The following is a 14,335-nucleotide window of genomic DNA, read 5'->3' as shown; positions in this document are numbered from 1 at the left end:
ATTGTGACTTTGGTGAAATCTGCTTATTTGTACCAATGAGACTGAAATTAAGGTTGGATGTTGAGATGTGAGTGAAGAAGAGGAAATGGGAACAAAATGTACAAACAATCCTGTGGTAGATAGAGAAAAGGGTTTGCTGTCATTTTGGTTTGTTTATAAAATGAGAAAGTCTTGACCATTTTAACATACTGATAGCAAAAATCCAGTAAAGACATTGAAGACACAAGAGAGAAAAGACATAATCAGTAATATGCTAAGTACTGAAACAGGGAGAGGGGACGTGACCAGGGTGGCAGTGAAGGAATTGGGTTTAGATAAGGAAATGAGAATCTAAAACAATTTTTATAAATAATAAAATAAAGTTAAAAAACAAAAAAAGATAATGAGAACCTATAGCAAAACAAACAAAAGGATGGAAGCAAGACTGGGTAGAGCCAGAGAACCCATTTGATTATTTATTTTGTCCCTTTGGAGGAGGAAAGCAAAGTTATCTTCTGAATGTGAAAAACAAAATGGAAAAAGTTGGTTGGAGCCTAAAGAAATTTAGGACATTTATAGAAAGAAGACAGGCAGAACCAAGACTAGAACATTAATAAAACCATATTTAAAGCGGTGGGCAGACAAAGGGAAACCAGCAACTTGGACTAAGAATGACTGAAGAAAAAGCAAAGAGGAAAAACCAAGATGATGGTTTAAGAGAAACTGAGAGAAGAAAGTTTTATGAAAAGAATAGACAGCTGCAGAAAATAAGTAAGATTAAAAACTGAAAAATAGTCAATTAGATTTAGGAACTAGGATGCCATTGGCTTTTTCATGGAGATTGGGGCAAAAAAATCTGATTATAATAGGTTAAAAGGTGAATTGGGAGATTTCCACTTAAACATAGTAGATTGAACACTGCATGTTTATTTCTGGCTCTTTAATAACTTAAAGAATTTAACCTTTACATTATCTTTTGTACAATGAGAGTAAGTAAGTTAAAGTTAGCAGAGATGAGAAAAGTAAACAGCAACTGTCTATAAGTACCAAAGAGAAAAACTTCATTTCAATGCTATGGGCTGAATGTTTGTGGCCACGTAATATTCATCGTTGAAATCCTAATGCCCAATATGATGATATTAAGAGGTGGGGGCCTTTGGGAGGTGATTAGGTCATGAGAGCAAAGCCCTCATAAATGGGATACATACGCTTATAAAAAAAGACCCCGGAGAGCTCCCTAGCCCCTCCCACCATGTGAGGATACAAGAAGTCTGCAACCCGGAAGGGGGCCATCCCCCAACCATGATGGCACCATGATCTTGGACGTCCAGCCTCCATAACTGTCAGAAACAAATTTCTGTTTTTTATAAGCCACCCAGTCTGTGGTATTTTGATATAGCAGCTCAAATGGACTAAGGCAAATAACGGTGAAAAGGCTCAGATATTGGCCTCAACAGGTCATGGCACCGGCAAAAAGCCCCATACACGTTAAACAGCTATTGTACTCACTGTTGCAATCTCTGGGCCCCCCGACTACTTATGGGCCCTGGAATGCAGGGCTTAGACATACACACAATTTAGAGTGTGAAGGTTTCTGTTCCACAAAATGTCAGCTATGCTAACATCCAATCCTCCCCATCACCCCCCACACACGTCTGTCCTCACCACAGAGTTTCCAAGGAGCTGATGGGTGACTCATTCTTAAATGCAAATGAATGTGAAAAGACCACCAGTTGTGTGAGGAAAGCCCCCAAAACAGCAGAGAGAGACTGACATGAGGAAAGGTCCAACCGAGACAAGAGGGAGCAATCTTCCCACCTCCATCAACAGCAAGGGCACTAGGGTAGTTTCAGAGAGATTAAAAAAAATTATGTAGTTAGATGTACATATAGATTATGCCCAAAAAATAAGGACAGGGATAAGAAGGGAGGCTTGATGGGAGCACAGATTTTGAGACGAATATTTGAAGAAAAAGATAAAAGTGTTTGAGAACGGGAAATCAAGGGTGGGGGCTGAACAGCATTCAAGAGAATAGTATTTTCATCATTACCCGTGGCTACTATCTGATTTTTCAGTTTTGGGGCATGCACTGGAGAAGCACAGTAAACACTAAAAATAAGCGAATTTGACATAGGACGTGTGGACAAAGAATATAAATAACCTCTTTAGTGCTCTGCTCTAAAGAAAAGGTAAGACAGCGCAACCGTAGTAAGAGAGGTGCAGGATCATGGAAAGTTTTCTATTTTATTATTTTAAAAGGAAGTATGTGGTTTATTTGGAGGTTAGGAGGAAGAATGAGAGGGAGAAAGAGGATCAAAACATGGATAACAGAAGAAATTAAGGGAGGCGACGTGGGAGGTAACAGGGTCCACAACACAGGTTAAAGACTGAGTTTGAGGACAAGCTCATCTCGCCTCTGAACTGCAAGAGTGGAACACTGATGGAGTTATGCCTGATGGCTCTCATGTCCTCAGTAAAGGAGAAGCAAAGTCCCCACCACTGCTACCAGTGAAGGGCAAGTGGGTAGGTGAGGATGAGAAGAGTGCTAGTGACCTTGCGGGTAACTGAGGAAGCAACCAAGCCAGAATTACGTAAAAGAACTTTCAAACCAGAACCTGCTGTAGAGCACAGGAAACTCTAGTCAATACTCTGTAATGACCTATGTGGGAAAAGAATCCAAGACAAGAGTGTATATAGGTATATGTATAACTGATTCACTTTGCTATACAGCAGAAACTAACCCAACATTGTAAATCAATTATACTCCAATAAAAATTAATTAAAAAATAAAAAATTTAAAAACAGAACTTTCAAACCAAATGGAGGCTCATTAGAGATTGGAGACCATGAGTTGCAATAACAGAGGTCTACACAGCTGAATGATTGGGGGCAAGGTTGGCATTTATCAGCTAATATCTAGGAAGGGCAAATGGATGGCTGGATTGACACTGATTTGCAAGCCCATGAGAATGTTGAGAGGACCCAAAAGTAGCATGAAACATAAGTATTTCATTGTGGAGAGGTTGGGCTATGGAAGGAAGTAGTGAACTGAACGAAATAAAAGGAATTGATGATTAAAAGTCTTAGACAACCTGCATATAGGGAACAGGGGAAGGAGAAAAGTGTAGGGATAAGTATGGTCAGAAGCTGGAATATTGGAGTTTAAGATTTCCTAACTTGTGCCAGTGTCCTCAGTGTGACCCTGTAGATAGTAACTCAAGGGGTGGGACGGACATGGTTGGAGTGTGAGCAGGCAGGAATCTCGCCACATGGATGGACGAAGGCAACCAGGACGGTGGCTGTCCACAGAGAGGTGGAAAGGAAGACAGTATACCAGCTACCAGAGCTTGAGGAATGATGGGGTAGTTGAGTTACATGGGGGCAGCACAGAGGAAGGAGGCTGCCTAAAGGTAGGAGAAGGACCTATAGGTTTTTTTTTTGTTTGGGCACACGGGCTTAGTTGCTCCGTGGCATGTGGGATCTTCCTGGAGCAGGGATCAAACCTGTGTCCCCTGCATTGGCAGGCGGATTCTTAACCACTGCGCCACCTAGGAAGCCTGGACCTATAGGTAATAAAAGGCACCAATGCCTTTCTAAACAGTTCTAAATCTTCCCGTCTCTTTACTCTGCTGAATGTGGTTACCTGGCCAGACCAGCCAAAGAATGCAGTGTCAGTAAAAAAGCAAGTTGGATGAGATTAAGGATTGCTGAAAAAGGAAAGCTATTGTGAGAAAAAACGCTGAAGGTGGTGCAACAGAAGGGAATCCAAGTCAGCCATAAAGAGGTACCTGCCCAAATGCTTCGGGCCAAGACAAAATCAGGATGGGCCCAGCAGAAGGCAATCAGGATACCAGGGCTAAATCAAAGAGAGCACCTCCTAATTTCAATTTTTATATAACGTGTTTATTTGGGACATATGAAAGCTCCCTATTGTCAGCATACAGCGATCTTAAGAGCATGATACACAGAAGGATGCAGAGGGCTAAAGGTGGACAATTGGGAGCTGATGCTGGGCAGCGTGTTGGGACCAGTACAAAGCCTGCTCCAGGAGGAGTAGCCCACAGAGGTCAGTGAGGAGACCCTTTGCCCATGAGCCCAGCATGCAAGCCTTTGCATTAGGTGGAAAGGTTATTCCCAGAATGTGTTTCCTGCCTTCTTCTCTTCTCTGATATCAAATGTGGAATGTTTTCCAGCCCCTGTGGTGTGTGCCACCAGGACACCATGATGCCTCCTCTTGTTTATTTTTTCCCTCTTCTGTCTTCCTGCTCCTTGTTTCTACTTTTATGAGGGCCGGCTCTTTCTTGGCAATTTTTATCTCTGAGCTTGGAGCCCCTCCCCATTTCCTCTGCCTTTCTACTCCCCATATGCGCTTTGATTTATTAACAAACCTACAGCAAGCCTTGGAACAAAGGACTAAGAAATGATTGCTGCATTCCTTCAATCTTCCTGAGCCCACAGGCTTGAGGCACCAACCGCTGAAGTATTCACAGAAAGTTATTTTAGGGAATGAAGCTGGGGCCATTGTAAAATTCCAGTGGCTTTAGTTTCCTCACAATTTTCTGATATTCAAGCTTTTTAGACAGGATTGTCTGAAGCCATGTAGCTTAAGGGTCTCTGAGTTATAATTATAATCATGGATCTACTTCTAATTCCCTGTATTAGAGCAAGGCTCCAAACCTTTCTGTTCTGTAAAATAGGGAGCACAAAAATAACCTTCCTTGAAGAGCTGTGGTCAATAAAATCTAATAAATACTGCCATGAAATAGCCAGGATTTGGATGCAGGAATGAGGTGCTTGAGAAACACTAAATAAAATGATGTAGTGAACAGTCTAAGAATTGAGAACTCAGGGTATTCTGCCAGCAGAAAATACTAATATCCAACATTAATAGAGTCAGGGCTTCCCAGAGGAAAAATTCTGCTATAGGAACACAGTACAACTACCTGCCTCCACTTTTCTTCCATCTGGGATCTTGTTCCTGACCTCTGAGGCAGTGACACCCCTGTAATTCCTGTTAATTGCCTGGATTTCTCCATCACTGTATTACCCACTCGAGCAGCCATCTGCACAGTGTTCTACCACTTTCCCCTACTTCCTTCTCTCTAAGTTTGACCTGGCCTATGTGCAAACCTCCAGGACTCAGGTGTCTGCTGGATGACGAGTAGATAGCTGTGGGATGAATAAGGGCTATCTTCCTAGCAAAGTGTTTTACTGGGTCTAAGTAGCACTGCAGCAACTCAGTACATATGTGTAGATTTTCATACACCACCCTTAATGTGTTCGCTAACCCTGGAAACTTCAAGTGAAGTACCTCACTGTGTGAAAGAGAGATCTTATGTTATGTGAGCTTTTCAGCATACTTAAATTGGCATTATAAAAGGAATTGCTAATTCTATCTACACCCTTGAAGGAGGGCCACCTATTAACAAGAGAAATCAATATCTCAAGGCAAAGTTTCTGCCTCGCTTCAAGAGAATATACCGATTACTAAGACAACTTTATCCTCCATATCCAACCAAGCAAGAGGAACCTCTTTGATCCTGACCCAAATCCTTGATATTTTAGGTAATGCAGATAAAGTTGACTTTCAACAACGCACAGGTGGATTACCTGCCAATCTGGTTTTTACCTTCTTATGTTGACATTGTCATTTATTTTGTCTATTTAAGCCTTCTAAAAGCATTACTGTTGCTTCTGTTTACTCTTATCCCCTGCATGCAATAATGATAATTCCTTACGTTTGTTTGACATTTCATGGTTTTGAAACATTTTCACGTGCATTATCTTATTTGATGTAGCTTCTAACTAATCCAAAGTTGGAAGGAAAGTCATTGAAATAACATTTTGTCATCAATTTTTTCCCTTGGGAACATATATGCCAATGTGTTGGAAGCCAATTAAGGAACAAAACAAAACAAAACATACATGAGATCATGCTGATCTTTTGCACTGAGTGTGCCAGTGACCATCCCAACAAATGGGGAAAAGAGAGGAAAAAAGCAGATAGATGCTCAAAAATCCCCAGTTCCTCATGGTACTGTCTTATTGTTGGGCTCAAAGGCAAGATCAAAGTCACACTGGAAACTGGATTTAGGCTCTTGTATTTATAGTCAATTGACTTTCAACAAAAGTAATAAAGCACATCAAGGAGGACAGGATAGTCTTTTTAACAAATGGTGCTGCTGACAAATGGATATCCACATGCCAAAAGACGAACTTAGACCCTTACCTCACACCACACACAAAAATTATCTCAAAATGGATCAGAGACTTGAGTGTATGGGCTAAAACCATAAAACTTTAAGGAGAAAATATAGGATAAAATATTCAAGACCTTGGGTCAGATAAAGCTTTCTTAGATACGACAATAAAAACAGGATACATAAAAGAAAAAAGCTATAAATTGGACTTCACAAAGTTCAAAACTTTTGTGCCTCAAAAGATATCATTAAGAAAATAAAAAGACAACCCATAAATTGGAAGAAAACATCTGCAAAGCATATCTGAGTAAAAATCTTATATTAAGAATATCAAATGAGGGGTTTCCCCGGTGGCACAGTGGTTAAGAATCCGCCTGCCAATGCAGGGGACACGGGTTCAATTCCTGGTCTGGAAAGATCCCACATGCCATGGAGCAACTAAGGCCATGCACCTTACTGAGCCTGCGCTCTAGAGCCCACGAGCCACAGCTACTGAAGCCCATACGCCTAGAGCCCATGCTTTGCAACAAGAGAAACCATCACAACGAGAAGCCCACGCACCACAAAGAAGAGTAGCCTCCACTCACCACAATTAGATAAAGCTCGCACACAGCAATGAAGACCCAACACAGCCAATAAATAAATAAATAAATTTATTAAAAAAAAAGAATATCCAGTGAGCTCTTGCAGAACCATATACAGATCTTCCTTGACTTACGATGGGTTTACTTCCCAACTATAAGTTGAAAATATCATAAGTTAAAAATGCATGTAATACATCTAACCTACTGAACATCACAGTTTAGCCCAGCCTACTTTAAATGTGCTCAGAACACTTACATTAGCCTACAATGGGCAAAATCATTGAACACAAACTCTATTTTAAAATTTTGTAATAAAGTGTTGAATATCTCATGCAATTTATTGAATACTGCACTGAAAGTGAAGAACAGAATGGTGGTATGGGTACAGAATGGTTGCACATGTATTGGTTGTTCACCCTTGTGATGGCGTGAGTGACTGGGAGCCGTGGCATCATGAGAGTGTATGGTCCTGCCTACCACTATCCCAAGAAAAGATCAAAATTCAAAGCACAGTTTCTACTGAATGGACACTGTTTATGCAGCATCATAAAGTCAAAAAATTGCATGTCTAACCATTGTAAGTTGGAGACTGTATAAGACAAACAACCCAACCATAAAATAGGCAAAAGATTTGAATGGACATGTCACCATTCAAGATAAACAAATAGCTAATAGTACATCAAAAGATGGCCAACACCATTAGTCAGCAGAGAAATGCAAGTTAAAACCATAATGAGGTGCCATTTTACATCCACTAGAATGGCTATGATATTTTTAAAAAAGAAATAATAACAAATATTGTTGACAATATAGATAAATAGAAGCCATAAATGTTACTGATGGGATAAAACAAAATGGATGAGCCACTCTGGAAAGCACTTAGGCTGGGTCTTAAAAGTGACGCTTTAATTTATTCCATGGTCCAGCAACTCCACCCCAGGGTACCTATCCAGGAGAATTAGAATCATAGATCCACACAAAGATTCACACTCCAACGTTCCTAATAGGATCATCACAATGGACAAGGTGGAATCAACCTCTTGTCCACCAACCGATGAATGGATTAAACAGATCGTAGCATACAGATGACCCTTGAACAACACAATGCTTATACACAAAAAAATTTCAGTAAACTTAGTACTGTGTTTATGGTCAAGATTGGTTGAATCTGTGAATGCAGAGTCTGCAGAGGGACAACAATGTGACTTGAGCATTCACAGATTTTGGTATCCATGGTGGATCCTGAAACCAATCCCTTACGGTTACCAAGGGACAACTGTGTCCTTACAGCAGAATACTATTCAGCAATAAAAATGAATATAGATCTGATAAATTCTACAGCATAGAAAAACTTCAAAAACATTATATTAAGTAAAAGAAAACAGACACAAAAGACCAAATTCCGTGATTCTATTCATGTGAAATGTTGAGAATAGGCAAGTCTATAGACACAGAAAGTATGTTAGTAATTGCCTGGGGCTAAGGCAGAGGGAGGGACTGAGGAACCAGATGGGGGTTCACTGTAAATGGGGATGGGTTATCTTACTGAGGTGATAAAAATGTTCTTAAAGTGGATTATGATGATCATTGCAAAGCTCAGTAAATTTACCAAAAATCATAACATAGGTAAATTTATGCTGTAAATTACATCTCAATAAAGTTGTTTAAAATTCATTTAGGAGTTATAATCAAATCTCCATTTTCCATCTTGATTTAAGAGAACAACTAACCATATGCAAAATCCCAAGCTCTAGATTATCCAAGGAGATTTGTCATTGCATTTTGCTTTAAAGCAAATTTTTAATTTATAATTGAGTTTGAATTTACTCCAGATTTAGTTAATTCACTTCCAACAAATTTCTGCTGGAAAGAAGACCTCATTCAAGGGGAACTTGAAATTAACCCTGTTTTGTATTTCGCTGTTTTCCCTGCTCAATTGTTTTCTGCTCCCAACTACAGGCAGACTTCCTTTTATTGCATTCTATTTTAATGCACTTCACAGATACTGTGTTTTTTAACAAACTGAAAATTTGTGGTCCAGCAAGTCTATCAGCATCATTTTTCTAAGAGCATTTGCTTACTTTGTGTCTCTGTGTCACATTCTGGTTATTCTCAGAATATTTCAAACTTTTTCATTATGATTACATTTGTTACAATGATGGGTGATCAGTGATCTCAGATGTTACTGTTACAATTGTTTTGGTGTGCCACAAACTGTGCCCATACAGAACAGCAAGTATAACTGACAAATGTGTGTGTTCTGACTGCTCCACTGATGAGCCAACCCCTGTCTCTCTCCTTCTCCTTGGGCCTCCCTATTTTCTAAGACACAACAATATTAAATTTAGGCCAATTAATAATCTTACAATGGGGACTTCCCTGGTGGCACAGTGGTTAAGAATCTGCCTGCCAATGCAGGGGACATGGGTTCAATCCCTGGTCCGAGAAGATCCCACGTGCCTCGGAGCAACTAAGCCCATGTGCCACAACTACTGATCCCACACACCACAACTACTGAAGCCTTTGCGCCTAGAGCCTGTGCTCTGCAACAAGAGAAGCCACTGAAATGAGAAGCCTGTGCACCACAATGAAGAGTAGCCCCCGCTTGCCACAACTAGAGAAAGCCCGCATGCAGCAATGAAGACCCAATGCAGTCAATAAGTTAATTAATTAATTAATTAATTAATTAAATTTAAAAAAATCCTACAATGGCTTCTAAGGGTTCCAGTGACAGGAAGAGTTGCATGTTTTTCAGTTTTAATCAAAAGCTAGAAATGATTAAGCTTAGTGAAGAAGGCATGTTGAAAGCCAAGACAGGCTGAAAGTTAAGACTCCTGCACCAAACAATTAGCTAAGTTTTGAATGAAAAGGGAAAGTTCTTGAAGGAAATTAAAAGTGCTACTCCAGTGAACACATAAATGATAAGAAAGCAGAATCATTGCTAATATGGAAAAAGATTTAGTGATCTAAACAGAAGATCAAACCAGCTACAACATTCCCTTAAACCAAAGCCAGATCCACAGCAAGGCCCTGACTCTCTTCAATCCTATGAAGGCTGAGAGAGGTGAGGAAACTGCAGAAGAAAAGTTTGAAGCTAGCAGAGGTTGATTCATGAGGTTTCAGGAAAGAAGCTGTCTTCATAACACAATAGTGCAAGTAAGGTGAAGCAGCAGGTGCTGCCGTAGAAGCTGCAGCAAGTTACCCAGAAGATCTAGCTACGATGATTAGTGAAGGTGGCTACACTAAACAGATTTTCAGCGTAGACAAAACAGCCTTCTGTTGGGAGAAGATACCATCTGAGACTTTCATAGCTAAAGAGGAGAAGTCAATGTCTGGCTTCAAAGCTTCAAAGGACAAGCTGATTCTCTTATAAGAGGCTAATACAGCTGGTGACTTTAAGTTGAGGCCCATAGTCATTTGCCACCCCCAAAATCCTAGGGCCCTTAAGAATTATACTAAATCTACCCTGCCTGTGCTCTCTAAATGGAACAAAGGAGCCTGAATGACAGCACATCTGTTTACAACATGGTTTACTGGATATTTTAAGTCGACTGTTGAGAACCACTGCTCATAAAAAAGATTCTTTCAAAATATTACTGCTCACTGACAATGCACTTGGTCACCCAAGAGCTCTGATGGAGATGTACAATGAGATTCATTTAGTTTTCATGCCTGCTAACACAACATCCATTCTGCAGCCCATCAAGGAGTCATTTCAACTTTCAAGTCTTAGTATCTAAGAAACATATTTCATAAGGTTATAGCTGCCATAGATAGTGACTCGATGGATCTGGGCAAAGTTAACTGAAAACCTTCTTGAAAGGATCTATTATACCATTCTAGATGCCATTAAGAACATTCATGATTCATGAGAAGTCAAAATATCATCATAAGCAGGTGTTTGGAAAAAGCTGATTTCAGCCCTCATGGATGACTCTGTGGGATTCAAGACTTCAGTGGAGGAAGTAACTACAGGTACGGTAGAAAGAGCAAGAGCACAGAATTCGAAGTGGAGTGTGAAGATGTGACTGAATTGCTAAGGTCTCATGAGGAAATTTTAATGGGATGCGGGGTTGTTTCTTAAGGATGAGCAAAGAAAGTCGTTTCCTGAGATGGAATCTGCTCCTGGTGAACATACAATGAAGGGGGCTTCCTAGGTGGCACAGTGGTTAAGAATCTGCCTGCCAATGAAGGGGACATGGGTTCGAGCCCTGCTCTGGGAAGATTCCCACATGCCATGGAGCAATGAAGCCCGTGCACCATAACTATTGAGCCTGTGCTCTAGAGCCCATGAGCCATAACTATTGAGCCCATGTGCCGCAACTATTGAAGCCCATGTGCCTAGAGCCTGTGCTCCGCAACAAGAGAAGCCACTACAATGAGAAGCCCGCTCACCACAAAGAAGAGTAGCCCTCGCTTGCATCAACTATAGAAAGCCCGTGTGCAGCAACGAAGACCCAAAGCAGCCAATAAATAAAATAAATAAATAAATAAATAAATAAACAAATAAATAAATTAAAACAAAAGATACAATGAAGACTGTTAAAATGACAATAAAGGATTTAGAATATAACATACAACATAAATTTGGTGATAAAGCAGTGGTAGGGTTGAGAGGATTGACTCCAATTTTGAAAGAAGTTCTGTCAGTAAAGTACTGTCAATAGCCCTGCAGGCTACATAGAAATCATTCAGGAAAGGAAGAGTCAACCCATGTGGAAAACTTCATTGTGGTCTTAATTTTAAGAAATGGCCACAGCCACCCCAACCTTCAACAAACACCACCTTGATCAGTCAGCAGCCATTAACATAAAGGCAAGACCCTCCACCCGAGGGAAAAAAAAAAAAAAAAAAAAGATAGCTTACTAAAGGCTCAGATGATGGTTAGCATTTTTAAGCAATTAAGTATTTTTTAATTAAGGTATGTGCATTGCTTTTTTAGACATAATGCTACTGCCCACTTAATAGATTTCAGTACAGTAAACATAACTTTTATACGCACTGGAAAACTAAAAATTTGTGACTGCCTTTAATGCAGTGGTCTGGAACTGAATATCTCAGAGGTAAGCCTGTATTGGGTAGAGAGTGTGGTTTATCAAACACACCAAGAAGAGAGGATCTATTAACTTGCAGAGTTTCTTTGAGCGGAGACGCTGAGATGTTTGTGGTTCAAAGTTTAAGCAGCGTGACATGTTCAGAAATTTCACAGGCCTGAGAGATCTTTATCCTAGTTTCAGTTTTCTCATGAACCCCAGGGCTGTGAACCTATTTCATTTACTTTAGACTTTTATTTTATGATATACCCCTCATCTGTTAACTAGAAAAGATCAGTTCTTCTCTAGGCAGGTATAGAGTATTGCCTGAGGTATAAAAATCTGTATGTTTCAAGAACTGCTGACAGATGGACTAAATTAGATTATGTATAATTACATACATATATATGTATAAAACTATATATTACAAAACAACACTAGGTTTTATACACACACACACATCACACACACTATTTCTTAAATGTCTGTGGATATTTTTGTGAGTCATAAAATACAAGATTAGAATGTTACTGAGGGATGAATTGGGAGATTGGGATTGCCATACATACATTACTAATAAGAAAAAAAATCAAATTGTACGCTTTAAATATGTACAGTTTATTGTATGTCAATTGTATCTCAATAAAAGTTCTTAAAGAAAAAATAAATAAATAAAAGTCTTGGGAAGGCCAAAAAAAAAAAAGTTATTGAATTCAGTGTAGATCTATGCTTTTCATTTTTTCAGTTAATAGTTTTAGGTTTGTGTGAGATGATCATATATATTTTTTTTCTGATGCCCCCAAATTTGGAACCACTAAATATTTCTACAGTCACTTTCATCACCAATCCATGCCTTTAGGCTCCTCTGATATATACAAGTTAAAGTGAATATAGGTGATACAATATTAATAAAAGTTACAATTAAATGTAGAGCTATAAAAGTATTCTCAATGAACGTGACATGCCAGTTGAGGCGTTTCGAGTCTGAATTTCTTTCATTCCTGGACAAACAATGAAATGCTTATAATACCTAGTTAGGATATCCAACCCAAAGCAGTAACCGGCTGATTAGAACATTAAAATTTTCACTAGGAAGTAAAGGGAGTGTTCTAATCAGTGTGGCAGGCAGAATTCTCCCAAGATCCCTACCCCTTGGGGTTCATGCTTTGTATAATCCCCTCCCTTTAAGAGTGCACAGGACCTGGGCTTCCTAAGTGGCGCAGTGGTTGAGAATCCGCCTGCCAATGCAAGGCACATGGGTTCGATCCCTGCTCCAGGAAGATTCCCACATGCCATGGAGCAATTAAGCCCATGTGCCACAACTATTGAGCCTGTGCTTTAGAGCCCGTGAGCCACAACTATTGAGCCCATGTGCTGCAACTATTGAAGCCCACACGCCTAGAGCCCGAGCTCTGCAACAAGCGAAGCCATGGCAATGAGGAGCCTGCGCACCACAACGAAGAGTAGCCCCCACTCACTGCAACTAAAAAGAAAGGCCACGCACAGCAACGAAGATCCAACACAGCCAATAAAATAAATAAATTAATTAATTAAAAAAAAAAGAGTGCACAGGACCTGTGAATGGGATAGGATGTCACTCTACAATTAATCACATTAGCTGGCAAGAGGGAAGGGATTTGTATATACAACTAAGGTCCCTAATTACATGACTCTAAGTTCCTTAGAAGGGAGTTCATTCTGGACCTTTCCTCATCAGGTAAGTGCCTTAAAAGAAGTTGTACAGGTTAGAGAAAGAGAACATCATCAGAGACACCCGGCTATTGGCTTTGAAAACACAAACTGCCATGTTGTGAAGAAGGTCATCTTGCAGGGAAAGTTCAAGTCCTCCAGGAGCTGAGGGCCTCGATTCTACACCTGTAAGGACTAAATTTGGACCCGGCTGTAAACTTGAAAGAAGACCTGAGGTGAGACGACAGCCCTGTCTGACATCTTGATTTCAGCCAGGTGAGAACTGAGCAGAGGACCCAGTTAACACATGTCTGGGCTCCGGACCCATGGAACTCACATAATATATTCATGTTGTTTTAAGCCACTAAATTTGTGGTAATTTGTTAGAGAGTGATGGAAAATGACAATAGTCAGATGTGTCCGAACAGAACGAAGAACACTGGCCTCGAAGGAAGCCACTGTCCCCTGTGCACTGTCAGAAGTCCCAGTTGACCGAGGTCCCTTCAACGGCCAACCATGGACTTGACTGAATAAGGCCTGAATTAATGTCATAGCTCTTAGACAGGGACACACGGTGGGGAGTTGGGGTGGGGGGCGTGGAGACTAGAGGCAGAAAGTATTCCCACCTCCCTGTGACAGAGGCTAGCAGAAAGGCTGGCTGGACTCTACCTGCCTTTGTTCACCTGGAACCCTCCCCCCCAACCCCCATCCCCCCAAAAAAAAATCCCTTTACATGACTGTCCAAAGCATAACTTAAAAGAGCACATTTGGGGCTTATTCCTGGAAGAACTGAGTTTTCTATGTTGACTTGATTACTTCACTCTAGAAACACCACCAACTGGCAACCTGA

General features: G+C 40.3%; 1 long non-coding RNA gene across 2 annotated transcripts in view; it reads left to right on the top strand.

The window, feature by feature from the left end:
- Positions 1 to 3,848: 3,848 nt before the first annotated feature.
- LOC130832634 (uncharacterized) overlaps positions 3,849 to 14,335 on the top strand; it is a 57,181-nt gene continuing 46,694 nt past the window's right edge. For both annotated transcript variants that reach the window (XR_009048339.1, XR_009048340.1), the window contains exon 1: positions 3,849 to 4,045. This is a non-coding gene — a long non-coding RNA (uncharacterized LOC130832634). The remainder of the gene's footprint in view (positions 4,046 to 14,335) is intronic.

This window comes from Hippopotamus amphibius, chromosome 12, assembly GCF_030028045.1.
Source record: "Hippopotamus amphibius kiboko isolate mHipAmp2 chromosome 12, mHipAmp2.hap2, whole genome shotgun sequence".
Taxonomy (NCBI): domain Eukaryota; kingdom Metazoa; phylum Chordata; class Mammalia; order Artiodactyla; family Hippopotamidae; genus Hippopotamus; species Hippopotamus amphibius.
The sequence above is the reverse complement of the archived record's forward strand: the minus strand, read 5'-3'. Positions and strand labels throughout refer to the sequence as shown.